At 43.8% G+C, this 25253-nt stretch overlaps 1 protein-coding gene and 1 pseudogene across 3 annotated transcripts in view; both read right to left on the bottom strand.

The window, feature by feature from the left end:
- LOC126335294 (uncharacterized) overlaps positions 1-25253 on the bottom strand; it is a 640152-nt gene that overhangs the window by 325561 nt on the left and 289338 nt on the right. The gene's annotated exons all lie outside the window — the stretch shown is intronic.
- Positions 13125-13242, bottom strand: LOC126337323 (5S ribosomal RNA; annotated as a pseudogene).

Raw genomic sequence — 25253 nt, 5'->3', positions numbered from 1 at the left:
CACAGGAACTGACCACGCAGCGCTCTAGATGAACAGTTTCCTGTTCAAAAATCTTAAGACGCACTGTCCCGAAGTAGTTATGAAATGTAATTAACTACTTCTGCCTGTATCAGTGGCAGGGTTGCGTTCTCTCTTAAAAATACTGTCGGCCGTTCAAATCGAAGAGATTAAAGCAAGGCAAGGGATGTTGGTGGTTTGTGGAGGCGCACAACAACTTTATCAGTGCCCATACAAGTTCCGATCTTTCCAGGTCCGATCTCGTCGCTACCCGAATGAGATGAGGAAAACACAAACGCCTAGACAGGGACAGAGAAACCCAGAACCGGTCGGGAGTCGAACCCAGGACCACGTGATACAGAGGTAGCAACGCTAGCCACTAGTCCACGAGCTGCGGACCCGACTACAATATTTCTACTCCATTTCGAATGAGTTGTAAACAAGCCGCAAGCTGTGTGTGAATATCTTAATCGGGTATTCCACAAGACACTTTCTTGCACGGTAAGAGGTGCACTTGCTTTGGCGCGAAATCTGTTTACGTACATTTTAGGTACGGCTTAACTTTAGATGATGTTCACACAGCACCAGCTTTCAATAGGTGCTGTCTGCGGTGAGACTTCGGCTTTAACACAGGCACGAGACATCTGACACGGCGTCATACGTGCCGAACCAACCGTCCATGCATTTACGGAGTGAAAGGAACACGTTTCGATGAATATGGCAGCAGACTAAGCTCGTGCATAATTACAGATGATCCGTTCAGATAGGGACTTTCTCGAGCAGCAGCCTGCTGGAGGCGGCCTATCTGGGACGATATCTCTGAGCCAGCAGTGTTTCTGCAGAAAGTTCCTGACAACGCGTAGCCGCTGACTTTCTCTCCCTTACTGGATAGTTACCTGCTGCGCCTGTGCCGTGTCGCAATAGATCAGCGATCACCAGGGACAACAACCTCCGCTGCGCTACGCGTCTCCTGCCTACACCACCACACTACACTTCGTTCACGGCTCCCAGACGTTCATTGTTTGCCATTTCGTATGCCACGAGCGAACAGCCTCGCCATCACGCAAATTATTGCATCTTTCTTGAAACTGTGGTAAATGGAACAAAACACGTCTCTGCTTCTAGCTGTGTCGTAATCTGTAAGTATAAAGAAGAGTGTACCTCTATGCGCTCGTAATTAATACAAATCCACAGTTTTATTCCGATCCGATCTCTATGAAATTTTGCACACTTTACCTTCAAGAAAGGAGGAAGATCAACGTCCACACAGCCAGCCGCGGTCGCCGAGCGGGTCTAGGAGCTTCAGTCCGGAACCGCGCGACTGCTACGGTCGCAGGTGTGAATCCTGCCTCGGGCACGAATGTGTGTGATGTCCTTAGGTTAGTTAGGTTTAAGTACTTCTAAGTTCTAGGGACTGATGACCTCCGATGTTAAGTCCCATAGTGATCAGAGCCATTTGAACCATTTGAACCATTTTTTGTACTGATTTGTTTTGCACCTTTTTTCGAAAGATTCGTTTCAGCCGCAACAAATGAACCCAACAGTTTCACTGTGCGTTCCGTTTAGGAAGTTTTGACTCTCTAATTCCTTTGTTGCAACATAGTTTACGCGCGTTTATTTGTTTTCATTTCTGTGAGACGTGTATGTGGTATTTATGTGTGTATCACGTTTACTTGCGACGGTAACGTATTCTTACCAAATGTCTCACATTCTATAATCACTGTATTGTATGACAACTGCTAAGGCCACAGAAAGAGAAGAAACATTTTAAAGATCGGACGGACAGTTGTGAAAAAATGAAAAATAAATGGCCCGAGAGAGTTTCGAACATTGCATGGGGGCTTAATTAAAAAGAATAAGATGCAATAATTTTAGTAGCTGTGTGACCGGTTACGAAGTCTCGTAACCGGTTGGCCCTAACTAGTATTAGCACGCAATCTGACTATAAAATTAAAATAAAGAATGACAAGAAATTTCCATGAACATAATTGATTAATTAAGACCCCTGCAACTATAAAAGCTACGAAACAACAAAGCAAAAGTGTAACTGTTCTGTGTGTGGTAGTACATGTATCTGGCTCGGTTCTTCCTCAATACGACAAGAAATTTTAAACACCATTTACAATGAACTAATTGAAAAACCAGATCTACTATAACTGCACATAGAAACCAGAATTATAAGTCTAATATATGAACACGAGCCAGATGTTTTGTTGACTGAACCTGTGACCAAAGAGGAATTGTCATTAAAGAAATCTGTAACACTCTTTTTACCTCAATATATATTGACGAAAAATACACTGATCATTGCAACATATTCCATCTATACATTACAACAACCGAACAGCATCTACTCTCTCGCCCAACCGAACAACTGCACTAGACATCCTCTGAACTACTACTGCACCAGTGGACGCGGCTGAATAATACTCTTTGGCACAATCTCTGGCGCTGTGACTCAGTGTAGCCACCTTTCTCATGGCTCGTCCGCTTTGCATTCAAACACCGTGACAACGTTTCCACGATGGCGCGGCTGTTCGCTCAATGTTACACTTCAAGAGCTTGGAACGTTCACTGTTTCTATTTTGCTTTTTATTCACAGTTTCCTGTTCTCATGCTTTATCTGTGTTCAGTTTTTTTACGGGTTGTGTACAGGGCTATCTTACCGCTAAATCTGATGGGGTTGCGATGGGGTGTTTCCCTTGGAAGTATTATTACAATGTGCGTATTGGCTAGCAATACCAGCCCCTGACTACCAATCCAATTAGTGAAAACCGTGAAAGGTCTCTGTTGGGTTCCTTTCATGTTAATTTCTTAAAACTGGTCATTTACGTCATACATTCCACTTCTAAATTTCCTGTAGTGTTTCTGACTATCTGGGAGGAAACTGAGCAATGGAACGTGTTACTTTTACACATAATCAAGAACAATCTGTCACACTACTACACTTTAAAACACAGTTTATATGTAATTCATGTCACACAGTCTCATATGGAACCTACATCCGCTTTCTTTTTTTATACTGTATATGAGAAGATACTGTCATCCCCCTTCCCTTCTGTGTCAAAGGATGGATGAGCAAATGTATTTCTAGTTGCACGCTTGACGGTAGCAGACAAGCCTGTCTGCTAGAGAACAGTAGGACCGACGTCGGAACAGGTAGAGGTTCCTATTCTTAGCATGGTCCTGTCCGTCCCTTGTCATGTTGGTATAGGAAGCTGCCTCTCTGGTCACTTCCGTTTTGTATACGGAAGCACCAACGGTAGGGGCCAAGGTCAGGCTGTCCGCAGCGAGCGTCTGAAGTGGTAAGACCTCCGGCTAAGCGCGTCTCTGCTGAGTCCGTAGGACAATGGATTTCTTAAGTTCAGCCTAACTGAAAATTTAATCACTTATTTCAGGTTTAGATCTAAAATATCTAATGTTATCTTAAATTGCAACGCAGTGTAATTCGAGTGTGAAGTTCAGAATATCTTCTAGTAGTTGCTTTGTCTCTACTTTGTGAGTAAAGTGGAGCCACTTGTGGATGATCCGTAACTCTAGCATTTAAGATCATCTTAGTTAATGCGCGGGAGATTATAACGTCTCGTCTTGACAATATTTTTCAATATAGCAACTTTTCTTTGTGCTCAACCCACGTGGAGTGTACTTTGTGAGACCAGTACCACGTGCTTATACAATTGTTTGACCCATCAGATAAATAGTAAGACGATAGTAACCAGTTCGAGGTTTTTCTTTTGTAAGTTGCTTTTCGATGTAATTTATTTTAATTATCATAATTATTGTGCAGTTACACTCTTTGTGTAAACCAAGTTGACCACGTGAAGCATGTGGTGTAATCATCAAAGTAACCCTCAGCTATTCTTTTCGGGAAGATTTCACAGTTAGTATGAATTTAGTATACCAGTATGTGGTAATTACATGACGGACAGGATTGCGCTACGAACATAACTTCTTTGGGTGAAAATTGAATCTGTTGGTTGTGGTTAATTTCCTCTTGCATATGTTTCAACGTTATTCGTGTGTTATTTTATGAATGCAGTGTTGTATGCAGTCTCCCAATCTTGGCTTCATATTTGATGTGTTCCGTAAGATTATGAACTCATTTTCACAATCCTAAATAAGGCACCAGATTAGCTATGAATCAAGTTTGATATGCTGAAATTTTAACGGAACAATGACCAATGTTAAATGAAATGTCCAAATATAAACCTACGCTCAATGGAGCACGTTATTTTATACGGGTTACTCTACCTGTGCTGCTAGAACATGTGCCTTTACAAGTACGACACAACATGTGATTCATGCACGATGGAGCTCCTGCACATTTCAGTCGAAGTGTTCGTACGCTTCTCAACAACAGATTCGGTGACCGATGGATTGGCAGAGGCGGACCAATTCCATGGCCTCCACGCTCTCCTGACCTCAACCCTCTTGCCTTTCATTTATGGGGCATTTGAAAGCTCTTGTCTACGCAACCCCGGTACCAAATGTTGAGACTCTTCGTGCTCGTATTGTGGAACGCTGTGATACAATACGCCATTCTACAGGGCTACATCAGCGCGTTAGGGATTCCGTGCGATGGAGGGTTGATGCATGTATCGTCTCTAACGGAGGAGATTTTGAACATTTCCTGTAACAAAGTGTTTGAAGTCATGCTGGTACATTCTGTTGCTGTGTGCTTCCATTCCATGATTTATGTGATTTGAAGAGAAGTAATAAAATGAGCTCTAACATTGGAAGAAAGCGTTTCCGGACTCATGTCCACGTAACATATTTTCTCTCTTTGTGTGTGAGGAATGTTTCCTGAAAGTTTGGCCGTACCTTTTTGTAACACCCAGTTATCGTGAGATGACTATTAAAAGATTATAATTAATGTTAGTCTGGCTGGGAATCCGGTAAGGTGGACTGGATACCTGGCTAAACAGTTGCTCAGTAATGCAAGGTTAACTTCCCCAGATAGCTCACAGCTTTTATCCCGCTCATATTGTCTTTAATATCAGCACCGCTTTCAGAACAAATTAATGCATCAACATTACAACCGCACATCTATTGCACTTTCCATTTCCGTAATACTTGCGGTGCAGGTTCTAGGCAATTCGTCCTGCAAATGTTTATGTAAGAACTAAATCTGAAAAGTGCATCATATGTAGATGTGTAAACAAAGTGCAGCTGGTGAATTGTAGATACCGGGCGAAGCGGTATAAATAAGTACGTGGTGGAGTGCGGCGGCAAACTGCGTCCGCCTGGGACAGCGTGCAGCCTCTGGCACGTCCGCAGAGTGCGGCGTTCGCGAGTCGCTGTGATGCAACGAGCGCGGCGCGTGGACGGCTGGCTCGCCGCGGAGCTGAGCGCGGTGCCCCGGGAATATTCCGGAGACGTGGCGGGCCCCGCTTCTGCAGTCAAGGACGCGCCAGCGCAGCACAGCTGCCTACTCGCGCACCGCCCCTGATCAGCGCGCGATAGCGCCAGTCGCTGCGTGCGAACCGGGAGTGTAGCGTGTCAACAGAAGCTTGTTTACAAACGTTAACCTGCCGCTCTGCCGGTGTTACTAGCAAAGTAGCTCAGCTGGGCGAGGAGTCGGCAGGGATTCGTCATAAGCAAGCGCAGACTACGGTAGTAACTTTGGTCTGTTAAGGTCGTATCCACTTCACCTGTACGTTAGGTGTGTTGCACTCGGCGCTTGTTGGACGTCACGTCAGCTAGCTTACGAAAATCTTTCATCTAATAAAACTGCAGAATCCAAAACAATACCTAACATTTTGTCCAAAAATAAGAGATTTATGGTGATAAGCACGCCCTGGCGTTTCTGCCTGCAACAGACCTGGCGTTCGCCGTGCCTAGCTGACGTGACGTCACCAACAAGCGCGGAGGCTCTCCTCTGAGTCGGTGTTGATTGCACATGTATATGGCATTCACCTCATAACGATCGCCTTCCTTTACGTAAGCGATCAATGTATTATTCGGTTCCCCTAGAAACTGGAAACAGTGAACCCTCTAAAAACTGAGTAAGGTTTTGTTCTACTTGGTTATTCTCCTGTCGGTTACTTAAAAGTAAACAGTATTTATAGCAAAATTGAAATTGTCAGTGTTTAATTCGGTATTTATTCGAAAATTGTTTATTTTTAACGTAAAACAGAGGGATGAAGTAAAATAAAGAAAACAATTTAGATTTCACAACACTTAAAAACGCCATCTTCTCGACAAAAAGATAAAATTAAAGAAGAAAAAACTACAAAACAAAAGATACCAAACATCGCTTCAATACTTCGTGGAACTTACATAAAATATGGTTCCGTTATTCATAAACAGCGTTATTTTTCAGTAATAACAGGAAACTCTTGCCTTTGTTCAGGATGAACGTTGTATCGAGCACAAAAACAACAACAGTGATTATATAACGTTTGTGCATGTAAACTGTACTTGCATCAAATGCAATAGGTTTGGTTACGTAAGAGCGTAGAAATTGCGCTATGAACTAATTTTTATTACTTATAGATCTGCATCTACATCGATACTCTGCGAATCACATTTAAGTGCCTGGCAGATGGTTCATCGAATCACCTTCACAATTCTCTGTTATTCCAATCTCGTATAGCGCACAGAAAGAACGAACACCTGTATCTTTCCGTACGAGCTCTGATTTCCCTTATATTATCATGGAGATCGTTTCTCCCTATGTAGGTCGGTGTCAACAAAATATTTTCGCATCTGAGGACAAAGTTGGTGATTCGAATTTCATGAGAAGATTACTCTGCAACGAAAAACGTAATTGTTTTAATGATGTCTCAAATTCAGTATCATTTCAGTGACTCTTTCCTATTTCGCCATAATACAAGATGTGCTGCCCTTCTTTGAGCTTTTTCTATGTACTTCGTCAATCCTATCTGGTAATTAATGATCCCACACGGACAAGCGTATTGTAGGAAGTCTCCTTAGCTGATCTGTTACAGGGTCCTGCCAACAAAATGCAGTCTTTTGTTATCCTTCCCCACAACATTTTCTGTGTGTTCCTTTCAATTTAAGTTATTCGTAATTGTAATTAGTAGGTATTTAGTTGAATTTACGGCCTTTAAATTTGACTAATTTATCGTGTAATCGAAGTTTAACGGATTCCTTTTAGCACCTCACCTAACACTTTCCGTTACTTAGGATGAACTGCCAATTTTCGCACCGTACAGGTATCTTCTTTAAATCGTTTGCAATTTGTTTTGACCTGATGACTTTACTAGTCAAGGCAATTTATGTTCTGGAAGGATATAAAACACACAATGGACTAACACTAAATGATGTGCGGTTCTAATTATGTGCAAAACTAAGAAAAAGCAGTCAAGTCGTTGATTCTCAGTTTCTCTCTCAGACATTCATGTGTCTTTCCCTGCCGATGCTACCAGTATTACCTATAATCCTACCGTTTACTGCTTCATTTACGTAGTGTATCAAACTTACCGAATCGTAGTTTCGGTAGACAGCAACTCTAGTTGTGTGGTACGTCGAATGTGCTGAACAAGTATGGTTACTTCATGAATGAAATACCAGTCAAAAACGCATGGCGCCTTTTGGGCGTCGACTGTTGCCAGACACGATACGTTTAATGTCCTTTCGCCGGCACTGTGGCACAGGCAAGGTGGCGATCGTGAGTTATGCGCGTAAGTGACAGCAAGCCACACCCAAACATTCCGTGGTTGCAATGTACGGCTGTCACAAATCAGCGGGAGGCCGCATTGTCTTCTGCTGCGCAGAAGGCTTACGCGACCATCGTCTGTGGCTGAAAATGTTCTCTCAGAAAATTATGTCTCTCTCTACGTCTTCTTCCAGCCTAGCAGTTCACCGCAGCAACGCTAGGGTCAAAGTTACACTCTGCAGTAGATGACGTGCCTGGGACTCAGGTTCTAGGAGCAGAGAACTACTACCGTTGATACGAAACTACAAGCGAACTCACGCAAAGACTAAGTGCGCCTCTCGGCGTAACGTGCTGACAGTATTCGTTTGCTGTATTGGCTGGCCCATTAAATACAGCTTTTATGCGCAGAGTCCGTCGACTCGCTGAATAAATGTCCGTCGGATGTAACACGCCTGCAACACAAACTACATCTCCATAACTATGGTGACTAACAGACATTGCAATACAGGTTCACATTTTGGTATTACAAGAATTTTTCACTAACAATAACGTACACCCTGCTGCCTTCCGCCTACAGACTGTCTGCTGACGTTTCGCCAGCACGACTGGCTTGTATTGTCAAAAATTCATCTACCACAGCTGTTGGCGTGGGCAGTGGAGTTGAACCTGTGAAAACGCCAGCAACTTATGCTGGGAAAAGTAGGGAAAATAATTAAACTTTTTTATTTGTATGGGCAGAGTGTCCCTTGTTGCTTTATAATGTAACGGTTCACTAACATCCATTTCTCTTATTTCCCACACGAAATATTAATTCAGAATACGTAGCTAGGGCAGTACAATAAATGCGGCGTCCGTTAGAAACGTTGCGAGCGGTATGGCAACGCTGTTTGTACGTAGGGATGAACTTGTCGGTATACCCAAGTAGAACAGACATCGCATGATTTTTGAGAGCGCCGTCAGTGAAGTTTTTTGTGTGTTTTTGTGTGTTGGAACAGCGGAATTTAGAACAACGTTATGCCATCACGTTTTGTGTTAAACTTGGGGGAACCCGCGCGTGTGACCTTCGAAAAGTTTGAACAGGCCTCACGCAGATCATTTTTGGAACGCCGAAAACACGTTGAATACAAACCTCGCTCGGGGGGATTTTCAACATCAAAAATCGACGAAAACGTCGAACGTGTGCCTGCTCTTATGAGATCAGAGCGACGTTAACAATAAGGATGTTGGGTGACCTATTGAACACTTTCGCCGTGCACCCAATTTTGACGAAAGTGTCCAAATGCGAAAAGTTTGACAAAATGACGGCGAAAAACCTCACAGCTGAACAGAAGGACAATCGGAGAAACGTTTGCGTTGATGATCTTGAGGGTGTTGCCAAAGACCACGAATGGTTCAATCGCGTGATCATAGGTGATGAATCCTGGATTTTTGAGTACGATCTTGTGGCAAAGTGAGGAGACATCATCTCGGCTGAAATAAGCTCGAATGAGCAAATCAAACACTGAAACTATGCCGATTTTCTTTTTTTGATGGTAGGGATACGGTGCAAAAGGAATTTTTTCGTTAATAACAAACTTTCGACCAAGTGTTTTACAAAGATGTTCTTGAAATGTTTAGGAAAAGGGCCAATGGAGTTAGACAGGACAATCAGGCAAGTGGATGCTATTTCGTGACGACACTGCATGTCACACCGCCATTTCCATGACAAGATTTTTGACCTTAAAAGGCTCTCCTATTGTTCCACATCTCCCTTATTCACCTGATCTGAATCCTTGTGACTTTTTCCCGAAATTTAAGAACGTCGTAAATAATGCCATTTGGGACTCCGGAGAACATTCAGAAGACTGTGACCGACATGTTGAAGGCGCTATCAGTTGAAGCCATTCAGCGCAGATACCAAGACTGGGAACGGCGACTCCGCCGGTGTATAGTTGCCGAATGGAACTACTCTGAAGGGGACAATATTACTGTTTGAAAAAAAAATGTTAGCTAAAACCTCAGTTGTATTCCTTTTCTCACATATCTTAAGTTTGCTGCGTAAAGGGCGACGGGTGGCAAAGGTGTGGAAGATTTTTTATTAATAGTTGTGCAAAAATCTAACATTCTTATTGACTCAGAGTTCCGAGCTCCTGGGAAAGAAAACTTACTGGATAACGAATGCAAGAGATGGAGGGACAGAGAAATGGACAACGACCTACGGGATTCGAACCTGACAGGTTCATTTTTAAGTCCAGCCACTGACAGCGCCTGATCTCAAATATAAATGAGCTCTTGACTCGTTAAGACGCAATCATTCTGCGACCATTTGTAAAGCATGTGTTGCCACTTTGATGATGTTTATTATTAAGCTCAGGTACTGCCAGTGAAGCATCAGTAGGCCAGGCTTGAGAATGAACCTGTCACGTTCGAAACTAGTCGCCTAATACTGCAACGGTTGACAGAATCGTTAATGGTAGTTTTAATAAATTTAATAAATCTGCTGGTTCCCGAACAACAAAATGCTGAAACTGGAGAAAAAGGGCGAACATTAAATTTTTGACTATTGTACCCATCAATCTTAGATTTGTATTCGTTTCGACTGACGTTTATTTGCGCCAGAACCGGATCGCGTAAGTTAATACTGATTGAGTTCCATTTTGAAAACATCTGCAAGCTATTACTACGAGGCTCAGTGACTACCTTTTTTTTGCAGAATACGGGGATTTTTAGTACAAAGGTCGATTTTTTAATTTACTTCCAGAAATGTGTGTAATTTCTTATTTTCAATTACAGAGCGTGAATTTTCTATTTATTGGTAACAGCTGCGTGACGGTGGAACCACAGTTTATTCTTAGTTCTGTCTCGGGGTATTCTTTGCTATTTTTACTTACACCCGGAGCTGCACGTAATCTGAATGTCGCAGTGAGTGGAATTATTCGGCTCCGCGGACTTTAGTAAGTGCCACACAGGTACCGTGGCGCTTGCGACAAACCAACCAGTTTTGCACCACAATGTTTCGGGCCAAAGTCTTCAAGCCGACGAGGCAACAGAGGGGTGTCCCACCATTACGGCTCGTTTCATTCGCAACAATTTAAACCGTGATCTTAGTTCTTGTCTCATCAAACCAAGGGAAGTCGCGACATATTCGGAAAAAATAGCCATGTATTTCCGACAAATAATACATACGTCATCTCTGCACCGATTTAATCTCTTGTTTTTTTAATTGGATAAAATGTGAAAGGGATGTTATTACAAAATGGTCCGAAAACCACGGCAAAAGTATTTGTGGTCACAGGTCGCAAAGCCCAGGACAGCGAGATTTTGACACGCATGCGGAAAATTCAGGGCTACAGACATGAATATTGTGCTGCACATTGACATAAGGCGATTTTTATGTTAGGTCCCAATAGTGCTGAGTCACCTGAACAGAAAAAACATTTCTTTTACGACGCAAACTGATGGTCGAAATTCTTTCGATTAAAATCAATCATTCAGCTTAACAGCAGAACCGCCTCAACAGTTATGGAAAATATTTGAAAGTATCAGTGCAACTGCTAGAAAATACGTATTTATGTCATCATACGCATTCACTTTTATTAGTGTAAAGACCGTCAGTAACGGAAAAAACATACCACCATTGACAATCAATTGAACGAATGCAGAAGGCTATTCAAATATATGCGGTTCTTTGTTCTACCGATTTTTATTTGCATGAACTAGGTTTCGGCATATTAGGCCATCTTCAGATAACTACTGGCTATTATTTACAAAGAGCTTGTGTTCTTACGAACCAAACATTCTGGACTAAGATACAACGCAATCTTTAGTTGTGGTATTGTCTTTGGAATTGTCAAACGGGTCTTTTGACTTTTTGTTCTGTAAAACTGTTCTTTAACATAATAAATCACATTTTATGGTTTGTCAGTACCATGTATGACAACACTTTAAAGTATCTAGAATACACATTATTACAAAATTACAATTTTTGGCATTTGTTGTGAACAGTTGCACTTGACACTAATTGTTGGTTGTGCAACAGCGTTGTTTTCTTTGTGGGTTACATTTTGTTATGAGAAAATTGTGCATTAATAAATACCAAATATTTTGTCACATCAGTGTACGTTACTCCCATTAGAGTAAGTAAATCGCGAACACGTGAATAAAAAGATACGAGTACTTAGGTAACTTATTGCGTGTAGTGGCCTCCGATGCAAGATGTGATGGTGAACCCTTTTCCAGGCGAAACTCACCTGCAAAGAAAGGAAAAGAACAAAAATTAGAGCAATACCACTAGACTGGAGACTTCCAAAGTTGGTGGCTATTTTATAAAATTCAATAAACGAAGAGAGCAAAACATTAAAACTGTAAGTAGCAAAAAACACACAAATCTTAATTCATACTGTGAATTATCAAGGAATAGACAAAATTTCATTACTGAAGTATTGAGAAAGGCGTTTCTTTTCGTACTGTGCGATACTGTTGATAAAGGTAATAAATCTGCTTTCATTATCACTAACAGAAGCGTAACGCTACATTGTGAAACCTTCACTTTTCCCGGCGAATTTAATGTTCAGATAATTTACGGGTTTGCTGCCGGGTCTACGGCCTTTTTGCCTTACGCAGGAAACATTTCAAAACAGGACTGGCCGTATTTTGGGGAAATATGATGTGAAATGTGTTTTTCGACCACCTAAGATTAAGGCCCTGTTGGCGTCCGTAAAGGATTTTGGTTTACGTTAAGGCTGGTGTCTATCGGATTACTTGCAGTTGTGGCATGTCATTGGTTCAAAAGTGGTTCAAATGGCTCTGAGCACTATGGGAATTAACGTCTATGGTCGTCAGTCCCCTATAACTTAGAACTACTAAAATCTAACTAATCTAATGACATCGCACAACACCCAGTCATCTGTCATATATTGGTCAGAAAATCAGGACTGTGGAAGACCGGCGTATTGAACGTAAGCGTCAGACACGCTTACAACAGCCGAGCAAATCCGCTATTGCAGAACATTGCTTGACACCGGTCATCCTATGGAATACAACAACACGGAGATTCTGACTTGCACGTCCAGCTGTTGAGATAGTGCCATTAAGGAAGATATTGAAATCGAACTATCAAGCAACCTTATAAACAGAGATGGTGGATTTTGTTTAAATGCTGCTTGGAATCCGGCTCTGTCCTCATCAAGAAACGGAGAATTGGGACACCTCACCTGTTGATTAATGGTCGCTATCGATATTTCTGCTATTGGTTATCTTTGGTTGTGTGTGTTGACTTTGCGGTTACTTGCTCTGTGTGTGGTATCTCCCTTGTTTCTCCCTCTGCGAACCACGTCTACAGGCCACAAGTGGCCCATCGGGACCATCCGACCGCCGTGTCATCCTCAGTTGAAGATGCAGATAGGAGGGGCGTGGGGTCAGCAAACCGCTCTCCCGGTCGTTATGACGGTATTATTGACCGAAGCCGCTACTATTCGGTCGAGTAGCTCCTCAATTGTCATCACGAGGCTGAGTGCATCCCAAGAAATGGCAACAGCGCATGGCGGCCTGGGTGGTCACCCATCCAAGTGCCGACCACACCCGACAGCGCTTAACTTCGGTGATCTCACGGGAACCGGTGTATCCACTGCGGCAAGGTCGTTGCCCTCGTCTGTGAACCGAGGCATTAAATTCCCTTGCACACTGCTTCCTCCTTGGAGTTGTGCCTTGAGAATGGCAGGGTGTGCTGCTGCAGAAAATATCGGCTGTGGTCGGCGTCGTCACCCGGCGGCAAACCTGTAATTACTTGAACGTAACGCTACATTGTCAAAAACTGACGTATTCACTCGATTTTGTAACCGTTGACTTGACACACATCCTCTGAAATATCATTTCGATTCCTCCTCTCATTCCGCGTGATTCACTGCCTTCCTCCCCCCACCCCCTCCTGCAGCTGTATGACTAAATCTCACCATGAGGATCCCAGTGACTGTTGCTGTTTTGGTGGTGGTCTTCAGTCCTGAGACTGGTTGGATGCAGCTGTCCATGCTACTCAATCATGTGGAAGCTGCTTCATCTCCCAGTACTTACTGCAACCTACATCCTTCTGAATCTGTTTAGTGTATTCATCTCTGTCTCACTCAATTTTCACCCTCCACACTGCCCTCCAATGCTAAATTTGTGATCCCTTGATACCTCAGAACATGCCATACCAACCGATCCCTTCTTTTTGTCAAGTTGTGCCGCGAACTTCTCCCCAATTCTATACCTCCTCATTAGTTATGTGATCTACCCATCTAATCTTCAGCATTCTTCTGTAGCACCACATTTCGAAAGCTTCTATTCTCTTCTTGTCTTCACTGTATATCGTCCGTGTTTCACTTCCATACATGGCTACACTCCATACAAATACTTTCAGAAACGACTTCCTGACATTTAAATCTATACTCGATGTTAACAAATTTCTCTTCTTCAGAAACGCTTTCCTTGCCATTGCCAGTCTACATTTTATATCCTCTCTACTTCGACCATCATCAGTTATTTTGCTCCCCAAATCGCAAAACTCCTTTACTACTTCAAGTGTGTCACTTCCTAATCTAATTCCCTCAGCATCACCCGACTTCATTCGACTGCATTCCATTATCCTCGTTTTGCTTTTCTTGAAGGTCATCTTATATCCTCCCTTCAAGACACTGTCCATTCCATTCAACTGCTCTTCCAAGTCCTTGCTGTCTCTAACAGAATTACTATGTCATCAGCGAACCTCAAAGTTTTTATTTCTTCTCCATGGATTTTAATACCTACTCCGAATTTTTCTTTTGTTTCCTTCACTGCTTCCTTAATATACAGATTGAATAACATCGGGGAGAGGCTACAACCCTGTCTTACTCCCTTCCCAACCACTGCTTCCCTTTCATGCTCCTCGACTCTTATAGCTGCCATCTGGATTCTGTACAAATTGTAAATATCCTTTCGCTCCCTGTATTTTACCCCTGGCCACCTTCATAAATTGAAAGTATTCCAGTCAACATTGTCAGAAGCTTTCTCTAAGTCTACAAGTGCTAGAAAGGTAGGTTTGAATTTCCTTAATCTTTCTTCTAAGACAAGTCGTAAGGTCAGTATTGCCTCATGTGTTCTAACATTTCTACGGAATCCAAACTCATCTTCCCAGAGATCGGCTTCTACCAATGTTTCCATTCGTCTCTTATGGCGTTACAATTCCTGAACTTAAGGTACTTTGCCGGCCCCTGCCGACTACCAATAGATCGGGGCCAGCTTGCGCGGCATGTGGGTGCAGCCAGCAGGCTCAGCCCGGGGTGGGGAAGCTGCGGACATGGGGCTGAGTGTCCGGAGCGAGGCGGCAACGACCGCTCGGCGAAAGCTGCTGCTTTCTAGGCGCCCGCCAAGCAGCCAGCTCATTGTTTTGGGAAACCGCCGGCTGTCACAACACGCGCGCTTTAAATCAAGCACGCCGTGGGCGACCGCTCTGCGCTTTCCTCCACAAATCTTTCCGGTCACACACAGGTCCAGGACACAGGTCGACGCTACGTGATACTGTTGTGGAGACATGGATTTCGGGTATAACAACGTTCGTTAAAATTATGGTTCACCAGTCTCACTCTGCGATTATTCTGCATTCGAGTAACTCATTCCATTCACGCGAAGAGTCCTCTTTTAAGGTGGCTATAATTGCGCACCTTACAAGCACTCATACACATACTTTGCCGTGAACTACAACCACAAATATCATTTGATAGGTTGTACATCATATACAGGGTGGTCCATTGATAGTGACCGGGCCAAATATCTCACGAAATACGCATCGAACGAGAAAACTGCAAAGATCGAAACTCGTCTAGCTCGAAGGGGGAAACCAGATGGCGCTGCCATAGGTCAAATGGATATGAACTATGTTTTTTTTTAAATGGAAACCCCATTTTCCATTACTCATTCATGTAGTACGTAAAGAAATAGGAATGTTTTAGTTGGATCACTGATTTCGCTTTGTGATAGATGGCGCTGTAACATTCACAAAAGTACGTGGAACGACGTAACTTTCCGCCAGTGCGGACGGTATTTGCTTCGTGATACATTTCCCGTGTTAAAATGGATCGTTTACCAATTGCGGGAAAGGTTGATATCGTGTTGATGTATCGCTATAGTGATCAAAATGCCCCAACGGGCGTGTGCTATGTATGCGGCTCGGTATCCTGGACGACATCATCCAAGTGTCAGAACCTTTCGCCGGATTGTTACGTCATGTAAGGAAACAGAAGTGTTCACCCACATGCGAAACGTCAACCACGACCTGCAACAAATGATGATGCCCAAGTAGGTGTTTTTAGCTGCTGTCGCGGCTAATCCGCTCATCAGTAGCAGACAAATTGCGCGAGAATCGGGAATCTCAAAAAAGTCGGTGTTGAGAATGCTACATCAACATCGATTGCACCCGTACCATATTTCTACGCACCAGGAATTGCATGGCGACGACTTTGAACGTCGTCTACAGTTCTGCCACTGGGCACAAGAGGAATTACGTGACAATGACAGATTTTTGCACGCGTTCTATTTAGCGACGAAGCGTCATTCACCAACAGCGGTAACGTAAACCGGCACAATAAGCACTATTGGGCTACGGAAAATCCACGATGGCTGCCACAAGTGCAGCATCAGCGACCTTGATGGGTTAATGTACAGTGCGGCATTATGGGAGAAGGGATAATTGGCTCCCATTTTATCGATGGCAATGTAAATGGTGCAATGTATGCTTATTTCCTACGTAATGTTCTATTGATCTTACTACAAGATGTTTCACTGCATGAAAGAATGGCGATGTACTTCCAGCATGATGGATGTGCAGCACATAGCTCGCGTGCGGTTGAAGCGGTATTGCATAGCATATTTCATGACAGGTGGATTGGTCGTCGAAGCACCATACCATGGCCCGCACGTTCACCGGATGTGATGTCCCCGGATTTTTTTCTGTGGAGAAAGTTGAAGGATATTTGCTATCGTGATCCACCGACAACGCCTGACAACATGCATGCGTTAGTGCATTGTCAATGCATGTGCGAACGTTACGGAAGGCGAACTACTCGCTGCTGAGAGCAATGTCGTTACAAGTATTGCCAAATGCATTGAGGTTGACGGACATAATTTTGAGCATTTATTGCACTAATGTGGTATTTACAGGTAATCACGCTGTAACAGTATGCGTTCTCAGAAATGGTAAGCTCACAAAGGTACATTTATCACATTGTAACAACCGAAATAAAATGTTCAAACGTACCTACTTTCTGTATTTTAATTTTAAAAACCTACCTGTTACCAACTGTTCATCTAAAACTGTGAGCCATATGTAGGTGACTATCACAGCACCATATATCACAAAGCGAAAAAAAAGTGGTCCAACTAAAACATTCCTATTTCTTTGCGTACTACAGAAATATGCAATAAAAATGGGGGTTACTTTTTTAAAAACCCAGTTGATATCCGTATGACCTATGGCAGCGCCATCTAGCGGGCCAGCCATAGCGCCATCTGGTTTCTCCCCCTTCAAGCTAGAAAAGGTTCGTTCTTTGTAGTTTTTTCGATTGACGCTTATTTCGTGAGGTATCTGGCCCAGTCAAGACCAATGGACCACCATGTATATGAATATTTAAAGGAGAATGACATTGTCACATACGCCTTGTAAATAATTGTTAACGCTTATTGCATGAAAGGTGACGGAGTGTCTTTATCATCAGAACGGCGTAATGAATGATTGCCTATACTAGTAGAGGCTGTAACGACAGTGGAAACTGAACAGCAGGCGGAGCTCAAGCGCTGGGTGGAAGGCCCATACAGGTGTGGTGGTTCAGCTCCACACAGGAAGTGCCCAGATGGGCAGCCTGGACACCTGAGCGCGAAGACAATACAGGGGCGAGCGGTCGCTATTTTAGTAGGGCCGGAAGGATAATCAGATAATACTTCCGAACTCTGAAATCTTGGATGCAGGTGAGAGGAATGAAGAAGCGGCACCTCTGAAACCACGCAGGTTGGGTTATTTCCAAGGAATTTTACTCAGAAGCGTTTTTGTACGTGTATAGGTTTTCCGCACTGGACGACAAAAGACTAAAATATGGTTGGTCGGCGTCCGGTAGAATCTGTAGAGAGTGAGAATATTCCGTGGTTTTGGGAATATGATTCGTTTTCGGAAATACGAGGGCGGGGAGCCGAGCCTTGCTGGGAAGCCAGCGGCGGAGAGACGAGGTCCTCCGTTGTGAGCGCCCGTGTGTGACGGTCGCGCAGTATCAGCTTTTTTGGTACAGACGAACTTGCTGTCGTTCTCCCGAGCCAAATCCTGAGTGCTATCCACCACGCCACAGCGGTCGGAATGACACCCGCCCGTATGCCGGCCGGAGTGACCGTGCGGTTCTAGGCGCTACAGTCTGGAACCGAGCGACCGCTACGGTCGCAGGTTCGAATCCTGCCTCGGGCATGGATGTGTGTGATGTCCTTAGGTTAGTTAGGTTTAATTAGTTCTAAGTTCTAGGAGACTGATGACCTCAGAAGTTAAGTCGCATAGTGGTGAGAGTCATTTGAATCATTTTGACACCCGGTATCCGCATCTGTGCACCGGAAGGGCAATGGAACCCATTTGGATCCCTGTCTGGTGCCATCACCGCGTACGCAAATCAGCGGCCCGTTGTTTACGCAAATTACGTGACCTGTGCTTACACATCTACACTCCTGGAAATGGAAAAAGAACACACTGACACCGGTGTGTCAGACCCACCGTACTTGCTCCGGACACTGCGAGAGGGCTGTACAAGCAATGATCACACGCACGGCACAGCGGACACACCAGGAACCGCGGTGTTGGCCGTCGAATGGCGCTAGCTGCGCAGCATTTGTGCACCGCCGCCGTCAGTGTCAGCCAGTTTGCCGTGGCATACGGAGCTCCATCGCAGTTTTTAACACTGGTAGCATGCCGCGACAGCGTGGACGTGAACCGTATGTGCAGTTGACGGACTTTGAGCGAGGGCGTATAGTGGGCATGCGGGAGGCCGGGTGGACGTACCGCCTAATTGCTCAACACGTGGGGCGTGAGCTCTCCACAGTACATCGATGTTGTCGCCAGTGGTCGGCGGTAGGTTCACGTGCCCGTCGACCTGGGACCGGATCGCAGCGACGCACGGATGCACGCCAAGACCGTTGGATCCTATGCAGTGCCGTAGGGGACCGCACCGCCACTTCCCAGCAAATTAGGGACACTGTTGCTCCTGGGGTATCGGCGAGGACCATTCGCAACCGTCTCCATGAAGCTGGGCTACGGTTCCGCACACCGTTAGGCCGTCTTCCGCTCACGCCCCAACATCGTGCAGCCCGCCTCCAGTGGTGTCGCGACAGGCGTGAATGGAGGGACGAATGGAGACGGGTCGTCTTCAGCGATGAGAGTCGCTTCTGCCTTGGTGCCAATGATGGTCGTATGCGTGTTTGGCGCCGTGCAGGTGAGCGCCACAATCAGGACTGCATACGACCGAGGCACATAGGGCCAACACCCGGCATCATGGTGTGGGGAGCGATCTCCTACACTGGCCGTACACCTCTGGTGATCGTCGAGGGGACATTGAATAGTGCACGGTACATCCAAACCGTCATCGAACCCATCGTTCTACCATTCCTAGACCGGCAAGGGAACTTGCTGTTCCAACAGGACAATGCACGTCCGCATGTATCCCGTGCCACCCAACTTGCTCTAGAAGGTGTAAGTCAGCTACCCTGGCCAGCAAGATCTCCGGATCTGTCCCCCATTGAGCATGTTTGGGACTGGATGAAGCGTCGTCTCACGCGGTCTGCACGTCCAGCACGAACGCTGGTCCAACTGAGGCGCCAGGTGGAAATGGCATGGCAAGCCGTTCCACAGGACTACATCCAGCATCTCTACGATCGTCTCCATGGGAGAATAGCAGCCTGCATTGCTGCGAAAGGTGGATATACACTGTACTAGTGCCGACATTGTGCATGCTCTGTTGCCTGTGTCTATGTGCCTGTGGTTCTGTCAGTGTGATCATGTGATGTATCTGACCCCAGGAGTGTGTCAAAGTTTCCCCTTCCTGGAACAATGAATTCACGGTGTTATTTCAATTTCCAGGTGTGTAGTTCCACACACCTCCACAATCCTACCAAAAAAACTGTCGGATCCCTGATACGAAGAATCAGTGATGTATTTCGTTCCTAAGACGGAAAACAAGCTACTAAGCACGTGGCCATAATGTTTTGGCTCATGAGTTTATGCTCCACTAGTGACTGCGTACCGCAATGAACTCTTCATTCGGCTATTCTGTGGCAGTACCTTCTATCGATTATCAGAAGAATGTGTTTCAAACGGCGCCTCATAAACTAGCCCAGGGTAACTTATCTGTTTACAGCTGTCTCTTCACGCTATTAACTTTAAGCTGACGAGCGTCTTGCACTCTGAACTAACTTGTAATCAGGATTACATCGAACGCTGAGGCTCTGAGCTCCAACTCTTAACGCTACGTTATCTGAATGCGTGCAGCAGTAGTAATCTCTTCTGTTGTCAAGGAATAATAGGAGGCTATGTCCGCACACGCACTTAGGAGATAATTAGAAGTTAGCGTTTTAATAAAATGGAGCGGGATAATGCTTTGGAGCGTTAGCACGAAACGGAACGCGCTATTTCCCATTCGGCACTGACAACTGAAACGGTAAATTTTGCTGAGTATGAACTCTCTTCAGTTTTGCTTGAGCCCTGTAACCGTCTGCCTCACTGACGAACACCGTTTCTGAGTGGACGAGAAAAAGGGCCCCAGTCTGCACTCTCGCATCTTTGCTATCTGAATTAAAGTGCGCGTGTAATTGCTTCCTGAATATGCAAAGCAAACAGACCTTATTTACACAGCTCTGCTTCCCCGTGTGCAGAACGAACAAGATTATTCATTCTCCACAGCGCGAAACGATTCACCGAATAAATATTGGCCGAGATTCAAAACTAAAGAAGGAGGAAAAAAAAAAAAGCTAGAGTGCTGCACTCGACAAACATGGAAAATATCGTTGAATTTTCGCCCCGCTGCTAGCGTTTTGTTATGCATCACAAATTTCGATAGCTCTTTATGACAGGGTTGTTTCTTATTACAGTGTTGTAAAAGTTAAAGGCGTCACCTACCTGGAAGTTGTTTTGAACACAGAGTCTCACTGGGCATGCTTCCACTGCAGTTGCTATGCCACTGCCTTCCTCGTACCTTTGAACTGACCTACACAACCGGTTACATGGAGCCGAACTATGATGCAACTCAGCATTTCTCATATTAACAAACGTTGCTCGACGTGAAAGACGTGGTAAGTGGCAGTAAATCATAGTTCTGACCGTGCAGCTGAGTCGGTAGTGTACTAGTATAGTAACAACAAAGACGTTGGTTCGTATCTCTCACTAGCGAATCTTATTTACGCAACATGAAATTGAAAATAAACCACATTATGTCTGGAGACAGCACCGTGTTACTGATTTGTGTTTTCCATTTACCAGCAAGGCACTTCCTATGTCTGTATCAAATTCTGATTTATTTTCATGCAGTTATAATTAAAATGTTTTACTGGAACATAATTCAATATTTGTTAGTTAATATTTCAGTTTTATTATATAAAATTTAAAAAGTATCACTAGGGAGAATGGAACCAACGACGTCTGACTTATATGCTACTGACTTTTGTTTTAATAAGCCAAACGTATTGTACTTAAAATCTGTCTGAAATAACCTAAACCTCGAAGGCGATTATTTGATTCCGTGCCTCAATCGGGAAAATAAAACACTTTTCAGATCACTTTTTGTCTGTATGTTCAAAACCCTTTTTCTGAGTAATGGATAGACGTATCAAGTTTACATTTATATCACATATTAAGATCTATAGCGAAGTGGCGGTGTAACAAATTTAAGGTTTTAAGGGAATGCAGCCAAAAGATACCGTTATTTATGTCACATATTTTGACTGTCGTAAAATCACTGATGAAAGCCTATGGGTACTTCCCATTGGTCTTGAATCACGAAATTTGGTAAGAAGCGAGGTTTCACAGTACAAGCGAAAGGGAAGTCTTAAAATTGTTTTTTTAATTGTGTCAAACGAAAAAATATTTGTTATTTGTTGGCTCTGAGCACTACGGGAGTTAACATCTAGAACTTAGAACTACTTAAACCTAACTAACCTAACTAACCTAAGGACATCATACAACACCCAGCCATCACAAGGCAGAGAAAATCCCTGACCCCTCTGGGAATCGAACCCGGCAACACGGGCGTGGGAAGCGAGAACGCTACCGCACGACCACGAGATGCGGGCTGTTATTTGTTGTCCGACTTCAAACTAAAAACATTCTCCAAAATTTTGGAATGCTCGGGAGATATATTGCTATTATCAATGTCGATAACTAGCAAAACTCTAGATTCTCGATTCCGGAAATGGATGAACTGTCGATATACTGTACGGAACCTGCAGCGCCTGAGTCCTAGTCGCAGCTGGCCATTTTTTCGGGGCTTGGTGACGGGGACCTGATTTTCAAATCCTGTAAATATTTATAAAATCCAAGAGCACTTCGTTTAAGGTTCTCTTAAAAGAGTCCGCAGGCTCTGATTCTGCTTTCACTCTTGCTTTTTACCTTATTTATCTATACTCTGCCTTTATCGTACAGCCGTCCATCGCAATCTCTCAATATCAGTATCATCACGTTCTGCTACACACGTTCATGAACTACACACGCTCAAATGGGCAGGGGAATACTATAGAAAACTATAGTCGTCTTGATCAGGGAACCACTCCAGGATTGAGATAAATCAGAGTAAACCTGAACATGTATGCCCAGACGGAATTGGAACCCAGTCCTCCGGTATACGCAATGGGTATGTTAACCACTGCCTATCTTGGATCTGGTGAATTACGGCACGTGTCACAGATTTTACAGAAACAACTGCTCCGTGGAGCACGGGGCAAGTATTTCCATAATCATCAGTTTTCCACTCTAGGTGCCCTGGTGTGGTTTACGAGCGCTCAGTCCATGTGCTATCCCCCTCTCAGAACTGTATACCAGGTGACTCCTTGTTTCTGCATCCTCCTTCACTCGGTCCACTCATCACTTCCTTTATCTTGCTACCGACTTTCTACAACTCTCATCTGTGAGTAGCCCTTATTTTCTCTCCTTCCTTCCTCCACCCGTCTGACATGGCCAAACCATCAAACGGGTTCTTGTCACATTCTCTTTCAACGATGTGTACCCTCAAGCTTCGACCATTAGTTTTTTTTTTCATTTCTTACCCTGTCCTTCGTAATTTTTTTGGACCATAGCAAATAAAAACGTCATTTCTGCGGCTTGCAGTTTGTCGTCGTACATGTTTCTGAGCCACATGTACTCATGGGGATAAAGTATGACTACAGGGCGATCTGTTTTGCTCGTAAAGGGACTTCTTCGTTTAGGGTAGATCGCGTACTTGGTATAACAGCTGACTTGAATTCGGTTACTGATCTCACGCTGTATCCTGTTATTGCTTGAAATGATGCACCGAAGATATTTGTGCTGGTCTATCTCCCACCCTTATTTCTCCTTTCCTGTTCTAACTTTGACTGATATTGCGACAGTGTTTTATTTATTGTTAATTTAGATCATTCCAGATGGCCAGCCTCAGCTCTACTGCTTTCTATAAACTACCCTAAATTATTACATCATCTGCAAATGCAAATGCGTTGTTCTGTTTGATTTCCATCATAACTACGTCCATGAGAATGATAAAAAGTAATACGGAAAGGATACTGACTCGATTAACTCCTTAGTTGCTTGGCTCCAATCAGAATTACCATGTACTATCTGAACGCAACTGCAGCAGCTTTCGTGAAGTATTTTTTATTGTGCTTGTTTATTTGCTAGATAATCCGCGTAACGTCTACTTCCGACGAAAACACACACACACACACACACACACACACACACACACACACACACACACACACACACACACACACAGGTCAACGACCCACGAGATGCATGCTTCACACTGTTCATTTACTTCGAGATAAGAATATAATCCAGAAACGCGCTGAGCCCTGAATGAAAATGAACCTAGTTTACATTCATGACTTTTGCGACCCCTTTTTTCCACGAACAAAGTTACGAGTCAGACCAGATTCATTAAGACACCTAACTGCTTTACATTTAGATTCGCGATGAAAGTATGCAGTGAGGAACTTTCTACGCTACGCGACGCTGCGCAACAAATTTCGCCAGTGGCGTGAGAAACGGGTTGCGGGGGAAATTTTACTGGTAAGCCGATATGTGCTGCCTTACAGTATCGTGTAACCAGGTCACTGGCGAAAATTTCGTCCACGCGACGCTCCAAGCGTCTAGAAGCGATGTGCTTCACCGTTGCGGAGATAAGTGCTACCGAAGCACTCCCTGATGTCAGCAGAGACTACATTATGAAGGCTCAAAGCAGGGAACGTCTAGCAAAGGAGGTAGTAATTCCAGAAAGTTTTACGTTAACTACATCTTACTGCTATTAGAACTTTCTTTTCAAGTGTCTGGCAGTGAGGAGCTGCTGCCAACGTCTCGTTAAAATAAGCACGTTAAATGTTCTATAAAATCTTCTGCATCTAGTTCCTATGAATGTGTTTCAAGTAGACTTTGGGGAAACGAAAAATTGCTGTGGCGAAGTGAACCACGTGTGTGTGCCATCGCAAATCTGTGTACACACTAGAAAGTGTATGAACAAATACTGTTAACCACAAACTTTCCTATGGACTTTATCGATTCCCAAAGACAAAGTTTCCAGAGCAATGTACAATCGTTCAAACAACATTCAAATTTCCGCATGATGCAGTTGGAGTAATGACAAGGAAGACATTTAGCAGATATAATGTTTAAAACCAAATAATCCAAAATGGCAAAGTACGTATTTTTCATAAATAAAAGTAATTTTTTCTGTATCATATTTAGTTTTTCTGTGACAGCCTATTAAAATGAGTGAGGTTTTATTGCCGGATCCTGTGTTTCTTCGCAACCGGTTTTGATCATTTATTATCTTCACAGTGGAAAGATACTGTGAAATGTGTCATACATAGTATTTCACCAGAAAAAAAACGCCATAGCTGACGTACAAACATCAGAAATGATACTTCACGTCATAATATTGGTTTAAGCAATCAGGAAACACTGAAAAATGGAACTGTAACAGTAGTAAATGCAGCTGCGAGTGCTTTTTTCAATGTGTTCCTCTTGCTTAAGCCGGTATTATGACGTGTAGTATCTTTTCTGATCTTCGCAAGTCAGCTATGGCATTTTCTTCTGTTTAAGTATCATTAATTACATGTGATGATTATCAATGATCGAAACCGGTTGTAAAGAAATGTGTTCTAAGACAGGGCAGTGTTTACCGTGCATTTCTCACAGTATATCGATGCTGCTCCACTCGCCCGAAAAAAAAATTCTAACGTATGATGGGGAGCATTCTGTGTTATATTTATGATGTAAGGTACTATAGCTGATCTTTAGCCAGGCGTATGGATAGTTAATTGTGGAGAAGTACCAAAGCTATACCTACATCCGACGACAATCACACTTCAATCGTGAAAACATTTCAACAGCTTTTTTCTTCATATTTTTCGGTACATATCTCATCTGTCTCGCGTGTGT

The sequence above is a fragment of the Schistocerca gregaria genome, chromosome 2, assembly GCF_023897955.1.
Source record: "Schistocerca gregaria isolate iqSchGreg1 chromosome 2, iqSchGreg1.2, whole genome shotgun sequence".
Lineage (NCBI taxonomy): Eukaryota > Metazoa > Arthropoda > Insecta > Orthoptera > Acrididae > Schistocerca > Schistocerca gregaria.
Note: the sequence above shows the minus strand (reverse complement) of the source record. Positions and strands in the feature narration are given on the sequence as shown.